This window comes from Podarcis vaucheri (assembly GCF_965113315.1).
Source record: "Podarcis vaucheri genome assembly, chromosome: Z".
NCBI classification, from domain to species: Eukaryota; Metazoa; Chordata; class Lepidosauria; order Squamata; family Lacertidae; genus Podarcis; species Podarcis vaucheri.
This window is the reverse complement of record NC_138758.1, coordinates 5,827,697-5,843,984: the sequence shown is the minus strand read 5'-3', so window position 1 is coordinate 5,843,984 and position 16,288 is coordinate 5,827,697. Positions and strand designations below refer to the sequence as shown.

The 16,288-nt window shown below is 45.9% G+C and overlaps 1 protein-coding gene and 1 long non-coding RNA gene across 6 annotated transcripts in view; one reads left to right on the top strand and one right to left on the bottom strand.

Annotated features, from left to right (window-relative positions):
- Positions 1 to 16,288, top strand: part of FGF13 (fibroblast growth factor 13) — a 249,487-nt gene that overhangs the window by 50,766 nt on the left and 182,433 nt on the right. The gene's annotated exons all lie outside the window — the stretch shown is intronic.
- LOC309523727 lies at positions 4,518 to 5,667 on the bottom strand. The gene is made up of 2 exons (XR_014215572.1): positions 5,354 to 5,667; positions 4,518 to 4,710 (listed from the first exon to the last, which is right to left on the bottom strand). It is a non-coding gene; the product is annotated as an uncharacterized lncRNA (long non-coding RNA).

Sequence of the window (16,288 nt, the reverse complement as noted above, 5' to 3'; positions counted from 1 at the left end):
TCACAGAAAGTTCTCAGTCCCACCCTCCAACCCCAAAGAAGAGTCCCCATGATTAAGTTGCTTTGTATCTCTCTGTACAAGGAGAAGGGGGCATAAATTATTCATTTTCGGTGGGTGTTAAGAGACTTTGGCCTCAGCTGTGCTCTGAATATAGAAACTGAGAGGCTTATTCAGCATGGGTCAGGGGAAGCAGATTTCAAACAGCTTTTTGGCAAGAATGAAAGAAAATGCTGTTTTTTACTTTAAAAAAATTAAAAGATGACTAGACAAAAATAGATTTGCATCGGCATCTGTAACTATTATTAAGCGCTAGTTCACAGCCTGTCCTTATAACAGGTGCTTTTTTTGTATGTCTGTGGGAGTTTTAATATTGAATTAATGCCTTTTATTGAGCCTTATAGCAAATGCAATCCACAAATACAGAATTTTACTTTCCCCACCCAAAAGTAACTGCTAGGGCTATGTTCACAAGCCTCCCTCCGCCCCGCCCCGCCACCCACAATGCAATTCAGAGCCTGATCTTTCACTTTGGAGTGGCCCTGATCTGGTTTAATCTTCAGCCAATGAGAATTGGGGCTGATATTTGCATAGTCCCACCCAGGGGCTGGTTGCTGCCCTTTGGGACTGCTGGGGAGAAGACCAACAGTAGGCGGTTCCAGTGCCAATGACAGGCAGAGCCACTCTTTGATTGGCTGGAAATAAGAAGGCAAACATGGTAGTCTGACTGAGAGCAGACTGTGGTTGGTGGTTCTTTGCCCCATTTACCCTTATTGGCAAGCCTTCACTGGCTCCACCCCTTTATTTGCATCTCCCCATGGCTGAGTTCTGTTTCTCGCTCATCTGTGGGCAGCCTTCCTTAACCTGGTGCCACCCAGATGCCATTGAACTCCCAACTCCTGTTGCCCCTAACCATTGGCCATGCTGGCCACTAGGGCTGATGGAAGCTGTAGTCCAATACCTGCAAGACATCAGGCCAAGGTTCTGTCAGATAGATGAAATCTGTCAAGAAAGCTAATGATGACGGATGCAACCATGATGCTGAGGCAGCAGTGGCAGACATGGTGTTTTTTGTACCTGCCTTGTCTTCTTTCTGAAGCTAATAGCTTCTGAACAGTCGGATTCAATCTGCTGGAAACTGCAGGTGCAAAGGACTAACTCCTATCTCCCCCTAGGCACTTGGCCCTGCCTCAATTTCATGGCAGCTATTAACCAAAGAGAAAGGTTTTGGGTTTGGGTGACCATACAGGAAAGTCTTTATTTGAAGTGTTCCTCTATTTGACGGACTCTACATCCCTAAGTATGGGGAGATTTTTCTTTAAAGGCTAAAAACCATTTGGAAGGAGAGTGAGGCTTTAATGTTTTCCACCAGAAATTAACAGCTGTACATCGGACAGGGCAGTCACACTGGTCTTTGGCTATCAGCGTTCTGTACTGTGATGAAATTGATTGTGTTTCTATTTAAATAATAGTAAATACTTCTAAATTTGCAAATAAGGAGACAAATCAATGCATTTTTTCCTGCAAATCTCTCTTTCTTTGTCCTCATCTCTTTGTTTTGTGACATGTAGAGTACCCATCCTAATTTGTTAAATCTGACCACAGATCTCCCATGTGCCATCTCAGCTGGCCTTAAAATGGATTGGCTTCTACTTTTCCAATAACCCCATCACTTCTAGAGTCACCTCAGTAATAGCAAGTGGTTGCAAGACTCTCCTCACACATAATCTAAAATCTAGCTAAGAGTGAGATGCAATTGCAGGCAACAGGGCTGTAGTAGAAGCCGGCATCACTAGGCTAGATGGAACAATGGTCCAACTCTGTCTATCTGGTGTCATGGCCCCATAACCTGGGGACCTTGCATTGGACAGCTGAGGACATGGTTGAGGTTCAGAACAACCTTATTTGGAGGCCTCATACCTAGAGGACACAGCCCCATCACCATCTTCTGACTCAGAGGATGAGCCTGCTGTGCAACCCTGTGCCTCTCCAGAAGCCAAAGGCTACAGAATAAGCAGAGGATGCTTTAACCAACCAGGCAGCTCCTCCTACATAAGGCTTCAAATGGTGCCAGCTCCCTGCAGACCCCACTTACTTGGAAGCTGCTTTAGCAGGTCTCATTGGAGCTATCCAAGGTCTGGTATGCTCTCTGACTGATTCCGACTTGCGAATGGGTGTTGCCTGCTCCACAGGTGAGCCTCAAGCACCCACAGAACTGGAGGTAAGGCAGCTTTGAATGTCGGTGTTGTGTGTGCATCTGAGGCCCTTTGTTTCTGGAAGTGGGTCACCTATGGCTTGCTTGTTGTGCTAGTAGAATTGCCTTGCTGGGTTATTGTGGAGGCATTATTGTCAGAGGCTGATCCCCACACCTGAGAGTGAGGTGCATGGTGGCTGAGGTCAGGGTCACTTGGAGCTGTCTACTAGACAGCTGTCATGCCAGCAAAGCTCCTGTAAAGAGGGAGATATTTACCGTATTTTTTGCACCATAACACTCACTTTTTTCCTCCTAGAAAGTAAGGGGAAATGTCTGTGCGTGTTATGGAGCGAATGCCTACGGGTGGAGGGGGGGATCTGCTGCAGTCGTGAGCAGAGGATCCATGGTTCCCCTTCCTTCCCTCCTCCGTGGTTACAAAGCATGGATCCACATGGATCCTCAGGATTTTTGCATTGGGCTACTCCAAACTCACTGTCAGATCACATGTCTGTGGCCACAGCATGAACCACAAAAATCATATATCCACTATTTCGTTTGGAATATTTTTTTCTTGTTTTCCTCCTCTAAAAACTACGTGCGTGTTATGGTCTGGTGCGTGTTATAGAGCGAAAAATACGGTATATCATATATAAATATTGGGCATTATATTATATCGGGTAGCTCCTTCCCCTTCTTGATCAACCACCCAGCTCCCAATGGACACCTGGGTCATCTCTGGATTCTCCATGCTCCTGAGCATCAGAGCAAGGACCACCTAGCCCATGAGTGAGGAATCTCAGGTCCAGGGCTGAATGTGCCCCCCCAGACCCCTTGGAATGCTCTGCCACACCCCCTTTTCCCAGGCCACAGACCCTCACTGCTGGTCCTGCTTTGCACTGTTCTGGAACTCTGATAAATTCCTCTTCCCTGCCTGGGTGGAGGATGCAAAGAGGTGTGTGCACAAGTGTAGAAACCAGCCTACTGCATAAAGGCAAAATTTCCATTTGTTGCTCTGCCTGCTTTTGCCTATGATCCCTCCCCCCCCCATCAGCATGGGCCCCTCAGAAGATTGCCTAGAAGGGAATGTGGTCTCCGGGCTGAGAAAACTTCCCCTCTCCTGATCTAGCTTACAGTTCTGTCACTCTGCTAGTGCTGTGCCAGACTACCTGTTTCCCCCTGCCTTTGCAAAGCCTTTGAACAGAGCTGTCTCCTGTCTTCTTAAAGCCCAGGCTCCCCCCTGAGCCTCTGGTGCCGCTTTCCACTGCTGAGATATAAATATTTAGGGATCGTCATCTCTTCCCTCTCCCAGTGACTTAAGCCTCTCTTGCAGCCAGCTTCATATGAGAGAGAGTTATATTTATACCAATGCTTTTGCTTATTGAGATGTTTATCGTGAAAACCCTCAGTTTTGCAAGCTAAGGCCTGGCAACTTTAGATGCAATATATACTTACAAGAAATGAGGAATATAGCATTACTTTTCCTGATGCAATGCTAGTACTTCCGTCTCATTTTCTAATGTTCCTTTCACACTGCAATACCCGTTGTTGCATTACGGAACTGTGGATTTTTGACTGAAATGCCAGCATGCCAGGGTAAATGTCATTCACCCCAGTGAGTGCATGGCACAACACTGGACATCTCTAGACAATGCTGCTATTCCCCCACCCTTTCCACACTTGTGTGCTTATGTTCCCCTGAGATTCCCCCATGAAAACTGCAGGAAAGAACTTTATGCTGGTATGCTGCTTCAAATTCATCCCTTTACTCCCACAGTTTTCCTGGATTAAGGGGGCTGCAAATGGATTCTTTTCTGGAACCAAATAACATGGAAATGAGTGTACTATATTCCATTACTTTTCCAAAATGGGTCCCTATGTCAGGTGAAAACTCAAATCAGTTGCAAAATCAGTTACAAAAACACCCAGGAACTGGAATAAACTGTGTGAATGCAGCCTTGGTTTGCATTAGGGCTGGCAACAAGAGTCAGCATATTTGGGCCTCTGGAGAGGGCTCAATCCCCAGCAGGGGCCGACTGCCAAGAGCTCATTGCGCCCATTGCAATGAAGAGGCCAGCTCTCCAAGGGAGGATGAGCATGAATGACGTCTTGCTCCCAGACCTTCTGGAGCCTGGAGTCAAACTGCTTCTCATGGCAACTTAGAAAGGCTAAGAAGAAAGGCTCAATCTCTTAGCCATATTTAGAAGGATGCTAATAACACCTATGTAGATGTAAGATAGAGGAAGCAGAGATGAGCCACATTTTGCAGTTCCGGATGATGACATTTTGGAAATAAGTTGGCTTTGTAAAAGAGTCAGTGCTGCCCGGGGAGATAGAAATAGTTTAATAAAAACAGTTTTAAAAAGGAGAAAGAAAGAAAGAAATCTCTCTGCCTAGTTTCTCTGTGTCATTCATACTTTTCTAAACTTCTACCATGTCACCTTTTCTTGAAACCAAGAAGTCCTGAAGGTTGCAAACTTTCTTCATGTGGATCACTTTGCTTGCCCTTTTCGTTTGTTTGCCTGGATGGAGAATGAAGAGGCATCCATGAGGTCTGCATGTAGAAACTTACAACTTCTGCATGGCTAAAATCCCATTCCCTATTTTATAGGATTGTACCTCAATCCTACATGTCAGCAGTGTGTTACGGGGAAAAAAAAAAAGCAATGGGAATAACTTGTCTACAATCCTGCACATATGTATGTGTCCTTGAAATTAAGCCCCATTGAACTTTCTCCCATTCTGAGCAACCGCATGCAGGCTGTTTATCTTGTTGGGGCCAGAGGAAAATCTATGCCAAGGTAATCTTGTGTGTGTGATATCTCACATGGAACACATTGCTCATGAATTAAGTATTTACCTCCCTCCTTTTTGATAGGGGAGAATGTAAAACATGGGCAGATCATTTAAGGGCTGCCAATGCTCATTATCTTCAAAACCTTCTACACAGGACAAACGTCACTTGAATTAAAATCATTTGGAGGGAGGCGTCAGGGAGAAGAGAGGATGCAAAGAATGGAAAGAAGTAGCAGGAAAATGTGGCTGAGACACCAGTTCAGAGTTCCCAGAAAATGAACTCGCTCTGCAGTCATAAATAGCCAGCTCTGAAAAGCTTCTGGGGTTGATGGGACTGACATTGTTGGGCCGTAAGGCTTGCATGCTTACTTTTCAATGCTTGCTTTAGGTGCTGGGGTCTTCCTATGAGCAATTCAAGAGACGGAACATCTAGAGGAATGGTTAGAACCAGATTTCAGGGCAGAACTCTGGGGCCCTGCAGCCTCTCTGCCCCTCAGTGACGGCAGGCACAAGTGACAGCAGGACATGGGGCACTAGCCTTTTGGGACCCATAGACCCATTTGGAACATTCAGAAAGTGACACGAGCACCGCAGTTACAAAATGGCTACCATAGGGGTTTGGCATCACACAAAATGGCTTCCACATCTAAAAGAGCCAAAAGAGGGCGGGTGGAAAATGGTGCAGCAATTGAAAGGGACTGCAGAAATAGAGACCAGGAATGTAAAAACCAGGCAGCAAAGTTTCTTAAAGAAAAAGTTTTTTTATTTGGATTTTGTCAGACAAAAAGCAAATGTGGGTGCATTTAGGAAAATGAGAAAATGCCCACCCCTCCTTAGGGGCAGCTAACTTATATACCTTTTTGCAAAGCACAGTTCAGCCCCTTGGCATCCCTTTAGCCAATGATTGACAATTTCCTATGGTCATTGATGCATATTCATTAAAGCTCAACCAATGAATAAATTGGTGTGTCCTTTCGGTTCCAAGTTGCCTATTCCACTAGGTGGCGCTACTGGCTTATAAACTACTTAACCTCTTTACTAGTTCCAGGAAATACCCCTGAACCCCCTGCTTCCCAGAAATGTACTTGTGGTTTAGCAACTTCACACCTAAGAGTTATATCTGGAGCCCGGTGGTCAGCAAACATCCTGCTACTTGCCTTTGTCAGGGGTCGTTTCTCAGAAATGGCTTAACCTCAGGTGCAAGCTACCCTAACCACATCCTTGCAAGCTAGCTGCCTCTGCAAAAGGTGGCAAAGTGGCAAACAGGAGAAAGAGAAATAGTCTTTAGCTTTCTAAAATGGCTTTGTGCTTTTAGCTTTTAAAGGTAAAGGTAAAGGTACCCCTGCCCGAACGGGCCAGTCTTGACAGACTCTGGGGTTTGTGCGCCCATCTCACATCTATTGGCCGGGGGCCAGCGCTGTCCGCAGACACTTCCGGGTCACGTGGCCAGCGTGACAACGCTGCTCTGGCGAGCCAGAGCCGCACACGGAACGCCGTTTACCTTCCCGCTGGTAAGCGGTACCTATTTATCTACTTGCCCCCGGGGGTGCTTTCGAACTGCTAGGTGGGCAGGCGCTGGGACCGAGCAGCGGGAGCGCACCCCGCCGCGGGGATTCGAACCGCCGACCTTTCGATCGGCAAGCCCTAGGCGCTGAGGCTTTAGCCCACAGCGCCACCCGCGTCCCTGCGGCTTTTAGCTTTTAGATGGCTCTATAATATGGCTTCAGAGGTTCTTAGCCTGGCTCTCCATTGGTCATCCTGACCTTCACCCCTTCACAATGTCTGCACCCCCATCAGCCTGCCATCAATGAAATAAACACATACCACACCCTCCAACATTTCTCTGATGAAAATAGGGACATCCCATTCCATAATGATACCTTTACTATTTATACCCCACACATCTTACTGGGTTGCCCCAGCCACTCTGGGCAGCTTCCAACGTATATAAAAACATAATAAAACATTAAACATTTTAAAAACTTCCCTATACAGGATTTCCTTCAGATGACTTGGGGGGTTGGATAACTCCATGTCTTCCAACATTTCTCCACTGAAAATAGGGACAGCCTAAGGAGAAATGGGACATTCCGGAATCAAATCAGAAGCCAGAACGGCCTCTCTAAATCAGGGGCATCCCTGGAAAATAGGGACACTTGGAGGGTTTGACATACACCTCAGAAACTGCTACACCAGACCCTCCATGCGTCCCTATTTTCCAGAGACACCTCTGATTTAAAGAAGTCGTCCTGGTTTCTGATTTGATCCCAGAATGTCTCACTTTTCCTTAGGGCACCTGTATTTTCTTCAGAGAAATGTTGGAGGGTATGCTACACTTGCTCACAGAGAGAAGCAGTCCTCTGATCAAAAGGCAGCATCCTGGTATCCAATAAAATGTGGTTACATTGTGCCTGGCCTTCCTCTGGCATCTTGGCCCTCTGAAACCTGCCCAGGTGGGAATGCAGGCTTAAAAAGTTTCACCGCTTCTGATATGTATACAAACTCTCTTCCACTCCCTGCAGTTTTTGCTGGTCAAAAATCTGCTGCATGGAAACTTCTTTGAGCCCAGTATTTTTTTTCCAGCAGGGAGCACCTGAATGTCACTGGAAGATTCACAAGCATGGCTTGAAGACAACAGCTGTCTCCTTTGCCCCTCAGCAGTTGGTATTCAGAGCTAGACTGCAGCTGAATGTGGAGGTTCTATTTTACTGTCATGGCTAGCAGCTGTTAAACACCACCTGCTGGGGAATATGAAGAGAAGAGTGTGATTGTGCTCATGACCCGCTTGCAGCCTTGCCAAAGGCTTCTTGTCAGAACAGAACACTGGAGGAGCAGGACCTTTGCTCTCATCCAGCAGAGCTCTTTTTACAGACACAACTTTTGGGAGAGCTAACGACAGAGGCACTTTCTTACTACCATGTGCAAAAACATCTTTTTTGCTCCTCCTTTGCCTCGGGCCAAACAGCTTTCTAGGTTTCTAAAGCCATATGAAACCTGCTTGACCATTTATGGCAAAGGGATAATGAATATGTTCCACCTCATGGGCACTACCTGTTGCACTACCACGAACAGGCTAGCAGTGGGGCAGGAGAATAACACTCCCCTGTCTTCAGCCTGAGTTTTTATCAACCAAAGTATTTATTAAGCAAAGCAGGCAGAACCAGAGATGAGCTGGTACATTTATTTTAATATTTTGCAAAACAAATGTGTTGAGATTTGAAAAGGTGTTTTGTTTTGTTTGTTTGTGCTCTGTGCTCCAGCATCTCCCCCTCCATCTAGAAATTTCAGCTTTCACTGCAGCCCTAAATATGAAGAAACTTTGAGATGCATGCCTATTCTTTCACACACACACTCCAACCTCACTTCAATACCCCTGGCCGTGAACTTTCCTTTTCTGAATTTGCATTTAATGTTGTTTACTTGGGTTGGCTAGGTGGTGGGGGAGGAGATCACAGCCTTTTCTTTCTTCCTGCTGCATTATACTTTCAGAAATGCTTTTGGTTTTTTTGGGGGAAGACAGATAATTATACTTAACTTACATGGAGGTGGATTTCTTTCAAAATCCTTCACTCCTCCTGAAAGAACAAAGTAGCATAAAATGTATTGAGCTGTCTCTCACCCTACTCCCTTCAATCTTTTCTGAACACAATCCCACAGTTGCCTGGACTTGAAGGTTGAGTTTTTAACTCACTATATTTCACACACACATATATACACACAAATTGTAAATTCTCAGATTAAATATATACAACAGGGGTCAGCAACCTTTTTCAGTAGGGGCCCAGTCCACTGTCCCTCAGACCTTGTGGGGGGCCAGACTATATTTTTTGGGGGGGGGCGTGATGCAAGAACACCACAAGCCCCAGTGGCTACTTTCCTGTGTCTTGTGAGCAGCAGGGGCTGGCAGTGGCGGCAGGACGATGAGCGGTGTGCGAAAGGGCTCCGGAGAGGGGCTGCTTAAAATGGCGGCCGCTGGAGCGCTGCTACTGCTGCTGGCACCAACAAAGCCCAGCCCCCTTCCTCCTCTAGGCAGGGCAGGGAGAAGCCAGGAGGAGGGAGGGAGGGAGGAGGCGGAGGTGGCACCGCCGTGTGAGGGAGAGGAAAAGAACGTGCACTGGCGATCCATGTGGTTTGCCTACCCATGACATACAACAAACTGATGCATTTTCTGGAATATTTCCACTCAGATGCCCCGCCCCCCCGCCACTTCATAAACTGGTGTTTTCAGAATTGCATTAACAGGGATGCTGACCAAAGATGTCATTAGTGTCTTGGGTAGGAAAGAGAGATGTCAATTTCCCTAGTGCGTCTTAGATTATGGCGCAGTCTCTAAGGGTAGTATATACTTATTTACTTATTTTCTAGGATTCCTGACCGATCTTTTTTCCTCCTAACCTTGCTTAGCTTTCAATAAGGGTAGCTGCTACCTAATTTACTGAAGGTAAGGCTAACAGTGGCTACTTTCCACAATGGCTGTGCTCTCCCTCCAATATCGTAGCCATCATGCCTCTGAATGTCAGTTGTCTGGAATCACAAATGCATACCCTCCAACATTTCTCTGATGAACGTCCCATTCCGTAATAAATTTTTTACTATTTATACCATACACATCTTACTAGGTTGCCCCAGCCCACCCTGGGGGCTTCCAACATATATAAAAACACAATAAAATGTTAAACATTTTTTAAAAACCTTCCCTATACAGGATTGCCTTCAGATGTCTTGGGGGTTGGATAACTCCATGCCCTCCAATGTTTCTCCAGTGAAAATAGGGACATCCTAAGGAAAGGTGGATGGGACGCGGGTGGCGCTGTGGGTTAAACCACAGAGCCTAGGGCTTGCCGATCAGAAGGTCAGTGGTTCGAATCCCCGTGACGGGGTGAGCTCCCGTTGCTCGGTCCCTGTTCCTGCCAACCTAGCAGTTCGAAAGCACCCCTAAGTGCAAGTAGATAAATAGGTACCACTCCAGCAGGAAGGTAAACAGCGTTTCCGTGCGCTGCTCTGGTTCGCCAGAAGCAGCTTAGTCATGCTGGCCACATGACCCAGAAGCTGTCTGCGGACAAACGCCAGCTCCCTCGGCCAATAAAGCGAAATGAGCGCTGCAACCCCAGAGTCGGCCACGACTGGACCTAATGGTCGGGGGTTCCTTTACCTTTACCTTTAAGGAAAGATGGAACATTCCAGGATCAAATCAGAAACTGGGATGGTTTCTCTAAATCAGGGATGTCCCTGGAAAATAGGGACACTTGGAGGGTCTGCAACTGGAGAGAGTGCTGTTGTGTTCAAGCCTTGCCCATTGGGACACTGTGAGAACAGAATGTTGGAAGAGGTGAGCCTTATTTATTTATTCCACCAAGGGTTTATTTTGCAAGGAGAGCTGTTTAGATAATTTGATTGGCTGGTGCTGCTCCCTTTGTTTTATATATGCTTTAATATGATCATTTCAGTAACATGGCAAAGCTTTGCACCCTGCCAGTTACCCTCTCGTTAGCTGCTCTGAACCATTTCGTACAGAAAAATAGGGAGCTGATAGATAGATAGATAGATAGATGATATAGATAGAAAGATAGATAGATGATAGATATAATAGCAGCATGGGACCCTAGCTCAGCTGCAGAAGACTCTCCAGTCAATCTTTGGCATAATCAGTTCTTTTAAAAGGCTCAGGTTTGAAGTGGTAAACAAAAGCCCTCTCTGCTTGAGACCCCAAGGAGCTACTGCCAGACAGAGTACAGTGGTACCTCGGGTTAAGAATTTAATTCGTTCTGGAGGTCCGTTCTTAACCTAAAACTGTAGCACCACTTTAGCTAATGGGGCCTCCTGCTGCCGCTGCTCCGCTGGAGCACGATTTCTGTTCTCATCCTGAAGCAAAGTTCTTAACCCAAGGTACTATTTCTGGGTTAGCGGAGTCTGTAACCCGAAGCGTCTGTAACCCGAGGTACCACTGTAGGTGTCACTGGGTAGATGGAGGCCTATTCTGAGGTCTCATTGCTCCTTTTTTTCAATATAGTTGGAAGAGCATGAGACTCTTAATCTCAGGTTCAAGGGTTTGAGCCCCACATTGGACAAATGATTCCTGCACTGCAGGGGGTTGGACTAGATGGCCCTTCCAGCTCTACAACTCTATGATTCTGTGATTCAGCTTTTCTTTCACTGATGAGGTTGAAGCTCAAGTACAGTACAGGCTGAGCCCCTAGACATGTGATTGCTTGGTTCAGCTTTCAGTTATGTGGCAGACTTGGACCAGATGCTGCTTGCAGAAGGTGAAAACTTAAGGAAGCTGCTCAAATTGGTTTCGGCTGCAAATTAATTCTTAAATTAGAATGCCCTTGAGGTCTGTTTCTCTTTCGGGAATCTTGACTTCACCATTGCTAATAAATAAATAAATGGTGCCACAATGCTCATTTAGTTTTGGGATGTCCAGTAAATAAAATGTAATGTTGTTTATTGATAAAAAGTATTGCTGTATTGCCATATCATAAAATATCTGGGCAATTTTCAATGATAAAATATAAAACACTGCTAAAAACAATGCAGATAATCATTAAAATGACTGGCTGTCTGTACTGACTGGCAGCAGGTCACTATGAATTCAGACATAAACCCAGTGTTAGGTTAAAAGGAGACAGAGTCACCCAGGACATCAATGGGCACATTTTGCCTGATATTGCATCTCTGGGTTTCTTTTATTTTCCTTCTTATGGCTGTGGATTTGACAGATCTCAAACTGCCTTGTCTCCACATTTTGGCAGTCTTGGAATCTGGATTTTACACCTTTCAAGAACAATTCTCTCCCTCTTGCCCCCACCCTTCCTGCACATTATCCTAAAACATTTCTTTCTTTCTTTCTTTCTTTCTTTCTTTCTTTCTTTCTTTCTTTCTTTCTTTCTTTCTTTCTTTCTTTCTTTCTTTCTTTCTTATGCTCAGAAAGCCTATTCCCAGCTATGAAATGGGAAGAGGTTTGCCTTACACATCTCCCTCTGAAGGGTTTAATTCCTTAATGCATTGTGATGAACAGAGAAGTTCTAGAGCTGAGTTTCACTTATCCAGAAGTTTAATGGGAGATGCCATTTTTCTAGCCCAAATAAAGAGCAAGCACACTTGGTCCTCCTGTATGTTGGGTGTCGTGTGAGTGCAATGGAGAATGTGGATGTCAGAGGTGAGCCAGCAGTAAATCATAGTGTGCAAGTTAGAGTTAACTCTTTATTAGCAAAAAACAAACAAACAATCAATACAGGAGTTTCAGGCCTAATGAGCACATCAATTCATATCTGGAAGGACTCATCCCCATGAAGCAGATGCCTCCCCACAGCTGGCCAGCTGCCTAAGCCCCCTCCTCTCCAGGGTTTTCCCCAAGCAATCAAAGACTGCTTCTGTGCATCCTCCACAATTTTCATACCTCTTGTGCTTCTAGGAGACAAGGAGGGAGAGGTGTTTGCAGGTGTCACAGCAGGAGGGGGAGACACCCACGACTCTTCACCAGCCTGACTCATCTCTGCCTCTTGACTTCCTCTCCTGCTTCAGCTTCTTCCTCTGATTCTGGACTCCTCTCTGCCACTGACTCTCCCAGCTCACTAAGCCCTGTTACCTTTTCAACTTCTGACACCTCCTCCTCCCAGTCTTCACCCACGTCTCCCTCTGACCATTCATCTTCATCCCACCAGCAATACCTGGGCTCTGAGACATCTTCCCCTGGGGGTTCCCCAGCTGGTTCCTCCCACCATTACTCTGCATCCAACCAGTCCATGACAGTGGACCACCACAGTTAATATGCAAGCTCAGACTCTCTTTTAAGGACAGTTGCCTGATTGTGTCTGATAGTATCTTATAAGCATTCACACCCCTAATACATACTCTCAACCTTCAAAAGGACCCTGGCTAATTGCTAACTGGGGGCAGAACATCCCCAATATAGACTCTTATTTTTAGCACATTCAGCTGTTTTAACAGTCTTCCTAATTACTGCTGTTCTGTCAACTGGCAGATGATGAGTTAGATCTTCAGGTATTAAACTCAGCTGAGATCTGGATTAACTTTGAAGTTCAAGCAGCGAGCGCTGCACGGCTGCGGAGCGGCACATAATTTTGAGCTTGATCCATAAGCTGCAGAATGAAAGCCGCGGCGTAGAACACCTCGGGCCACAGAAATTATTCTGCCTGTGAATCTGAAACGTACATGTCATCCTCAGACAGATGAACAGATCAGCTTGTCCAGGCCTAAACTGTGGCTAAAGGCTGTTTATGATGCAGAAGTGGGTTTGGGCAGCTAATTTTTTAGAGATAACTCCACTCCGAACGCTGCCAGTTTCTTCTCTTGCAATAAAGTAAAATTAAATGCAATACTATACTAGTTCACATAAATGACAGATGAACTTGTTTCTGAACTGTACCATTTCAGAATGCAGGTGGGGAGGATCACTGCATACACACACATGCACACACACACACACGCGCGCGCGCACACACACACACACACACTTCCCTGTACATATAAAGCAAGGTCAGGAAAATGTTTTGCTGCATGCCATGGGTGGGTAGGACCAGAGGCAAAAATGATCAGAGCAACAAATGCCAATTTTACCTTTGTACAGTAATCTCATTTCTATGCACATACTTAGGGACGCGGGTGGTGCTGTGGGTTAAACCACAGAGCCTAGGACTTGCCGATCAGAAGGTCGGCAGTTCAAATACCCATGACGGGGTGAGCTCCTGTTGCTCAGTCCCTGCTCCTGCCTACCTAGCAGTTCGAAGGCACGTCAAAGTGCAAGTAGATAAATAGGTACCGCTCCGGTAGGAAGTTAAATGGCATTTTCCGTGCGCTGCTCTGGTTTGCCAGAAGCGGCTTAGTCATGCTGGCCACATGACCCGGAAGCTGTATGCCGGCTCCCTTGGTCAGTAAAGCGAGATGAGCGCTGCAACCCCAGATTCGGCCACTACTGGACCTAATGGTCAGGGGTCCCTTTACCTTTTTATGCACATACCTCTGTTTCCTTCCCCCAGGCAAGAGAGAGGCATTTCCGGGCTTCAGTCACACATTCCAGCCAGGAAAAAATACTCCATGTGCAAAGTAGGGGCTGTGAGGGAGGTGGTCTGGAAAAGCCAAGGGCCAGACCACCTGCCCATATGAAGGCAGGGGCTGACACCATCTATCTGCTTCCTCCTCTTTAGTTTGTGTTGCCCTTGTAGAACTCAGCAAGAGGAGGATAATGGAACTACTCATTTATTAAGAAAGGTTGCAGCATTTGGGATTTTATTTTATTAGTTTAGGGAAAAGGTGAGTAAGAGGTGACATGATAGGTGTTTATAAAATGATGCATGGCACAAAGAAAGAGGGTAGAGAAGTGTTTTTCTTCCTCTCACACACCACTAGAACCCATGGATATCCAATGAAGCTGAATGTTGGGAGCTTCAGGACAGATAAAAGAAAGGAGCTCTTCACTGACTCCCAGAGGAGGCTGTGACGGCCACCAGCTTGGATGGCTTTAAAAGAGGATTAAACAAATTCATGGAGGAGAGGGCTATTGTTGACTGCTAGTCATGATGGCTATGCTCTTCCATGAATGGCGGTGGTCATGCTTCTGAACACAAGGTGCTGGAAACCATAGAAGGGGTCCTGCTTGTGGGCTTCCCAACTAGGGCAACTGATTGGCCACTGTGAGACCAGGATGCTGGCCTAGATGCGCCTTCTTATATTCTTATGACAATACTGCAAATTAGTTGGCTCAGCCTGTCATTGACTCTGCTTTATCTCTGGTTGGTCTTCTGCCCAACCAGTCCTCCCAGCAGGTGATGAGAAGACCTCTGTCTGAGGCCCTGGAGAACCAGTAAGAGTGGATTGCTGAACAGTCTGCCCTGCTTCAAGGCAGCTTTGTATGCCCCACATTGTTTTCATACCTTGTTGTCAAGCTTTGAATTGCAGCTGCCACAGTTACGGTTATTTTAAAAAAATTTTTTTTGCACTAGATGTATTTGCCACTCAGATGACGCAATTAATTTTCTTACTTGAGACTAAATTGCCGCAGGCCCATTTAGATTAATTTAATGAACATCTTTATCATGCCTTTTATCTGAAGATCACTCAGATACAACTGCCTCTGGACTGAAATTCAAAATCCTATCTGGTGGCAAAACCGCAGCATCACGATGCCTTGTTGCGGAATGGTGCCCTTCAATGATGAATCACGAAGCGTGCTTTATTAGCATGGTTTATTCAATTTGTTGATGCTAATAATAACAACTCACAGCATTTATATAGCACAGCTTAAGTGTTCAACACGCCTCACATATTCTATCTCACAGATCCTTATGGCATCCTTATGGCATGGCTCTGGGAACACAGGAGAGACGATAGGCTTGCCTGCCTCATAGCTATGCATGGTATGGAGAAAGTGGACTGTTGGTCCACTCTGGATGCAAGCTGGATGCACTGTGAGTGCATTCAAATGTCTGAAATATTCTGCTGGTTTCCCTCATTACAATGCTAGTGCTTCTGCCCTGCTTTCCAATGTTCCTTTTACAGTGCTGTACCAAGCTGAGTGTTGGAAGATTCTGGATGTATAAAAGGAAGTACTTCTTTATGCAATGCCTAGTTAAAATGATGGGAGGCACTGATGGCCACCAACGTGGGTGGCTTTAAAAGAAGGTTGGACAAATTCTTGGAGGAGAGGGCTGTTGGATCCAACTTGCCAGTTCCTGCAGGCACCAGGTTGGCCACTGTGCGGAACAGGATGAAGGACTAGATGGGCCATTGGCCAATCTTGCATTGTGAAACTACTGCTTTTCAACTGATATACTGGAATGTTGTGCTAAATTTCATTCACATCAGTGGGCATAGCGTGACACATCAAAGAACCTCATTGGACAACGGCACTACTCCCCCACCATTTCCACACATGCAAGTTTCTGTCCCCCATATGAAAACATGAAAGAACTGTATGCTAGTATGCAGCCCCATATTTTGCCATTTTACTCTCATGATATTCCAGGCCACGAGGGCTGTAAAGGGATTTTTCTAGAATCAAATTACATAGAAATTAGCATTAAACATGCACCATGTTCCATTAGTTTTCTAGAAGTGGCTTTTATGCCATGTGAAGCTTTAGGGAAATTTTGGAGAAGTGGAATAAACCAACTTGTGAAGTTTTGAATTCATGGACATCCAGGGTGCAGTCATAGAATTGTGGAGTTGGAAGGGACCCCAAGGGCCATCTAGTCCAACCCCCTGCAAGGCAGGAATCTCAACTAGATCATCCTGTTAGACCAGTGGCGTAGCGTGGGGGGTGCCAGGGGTGCCGGCCGCACCGGG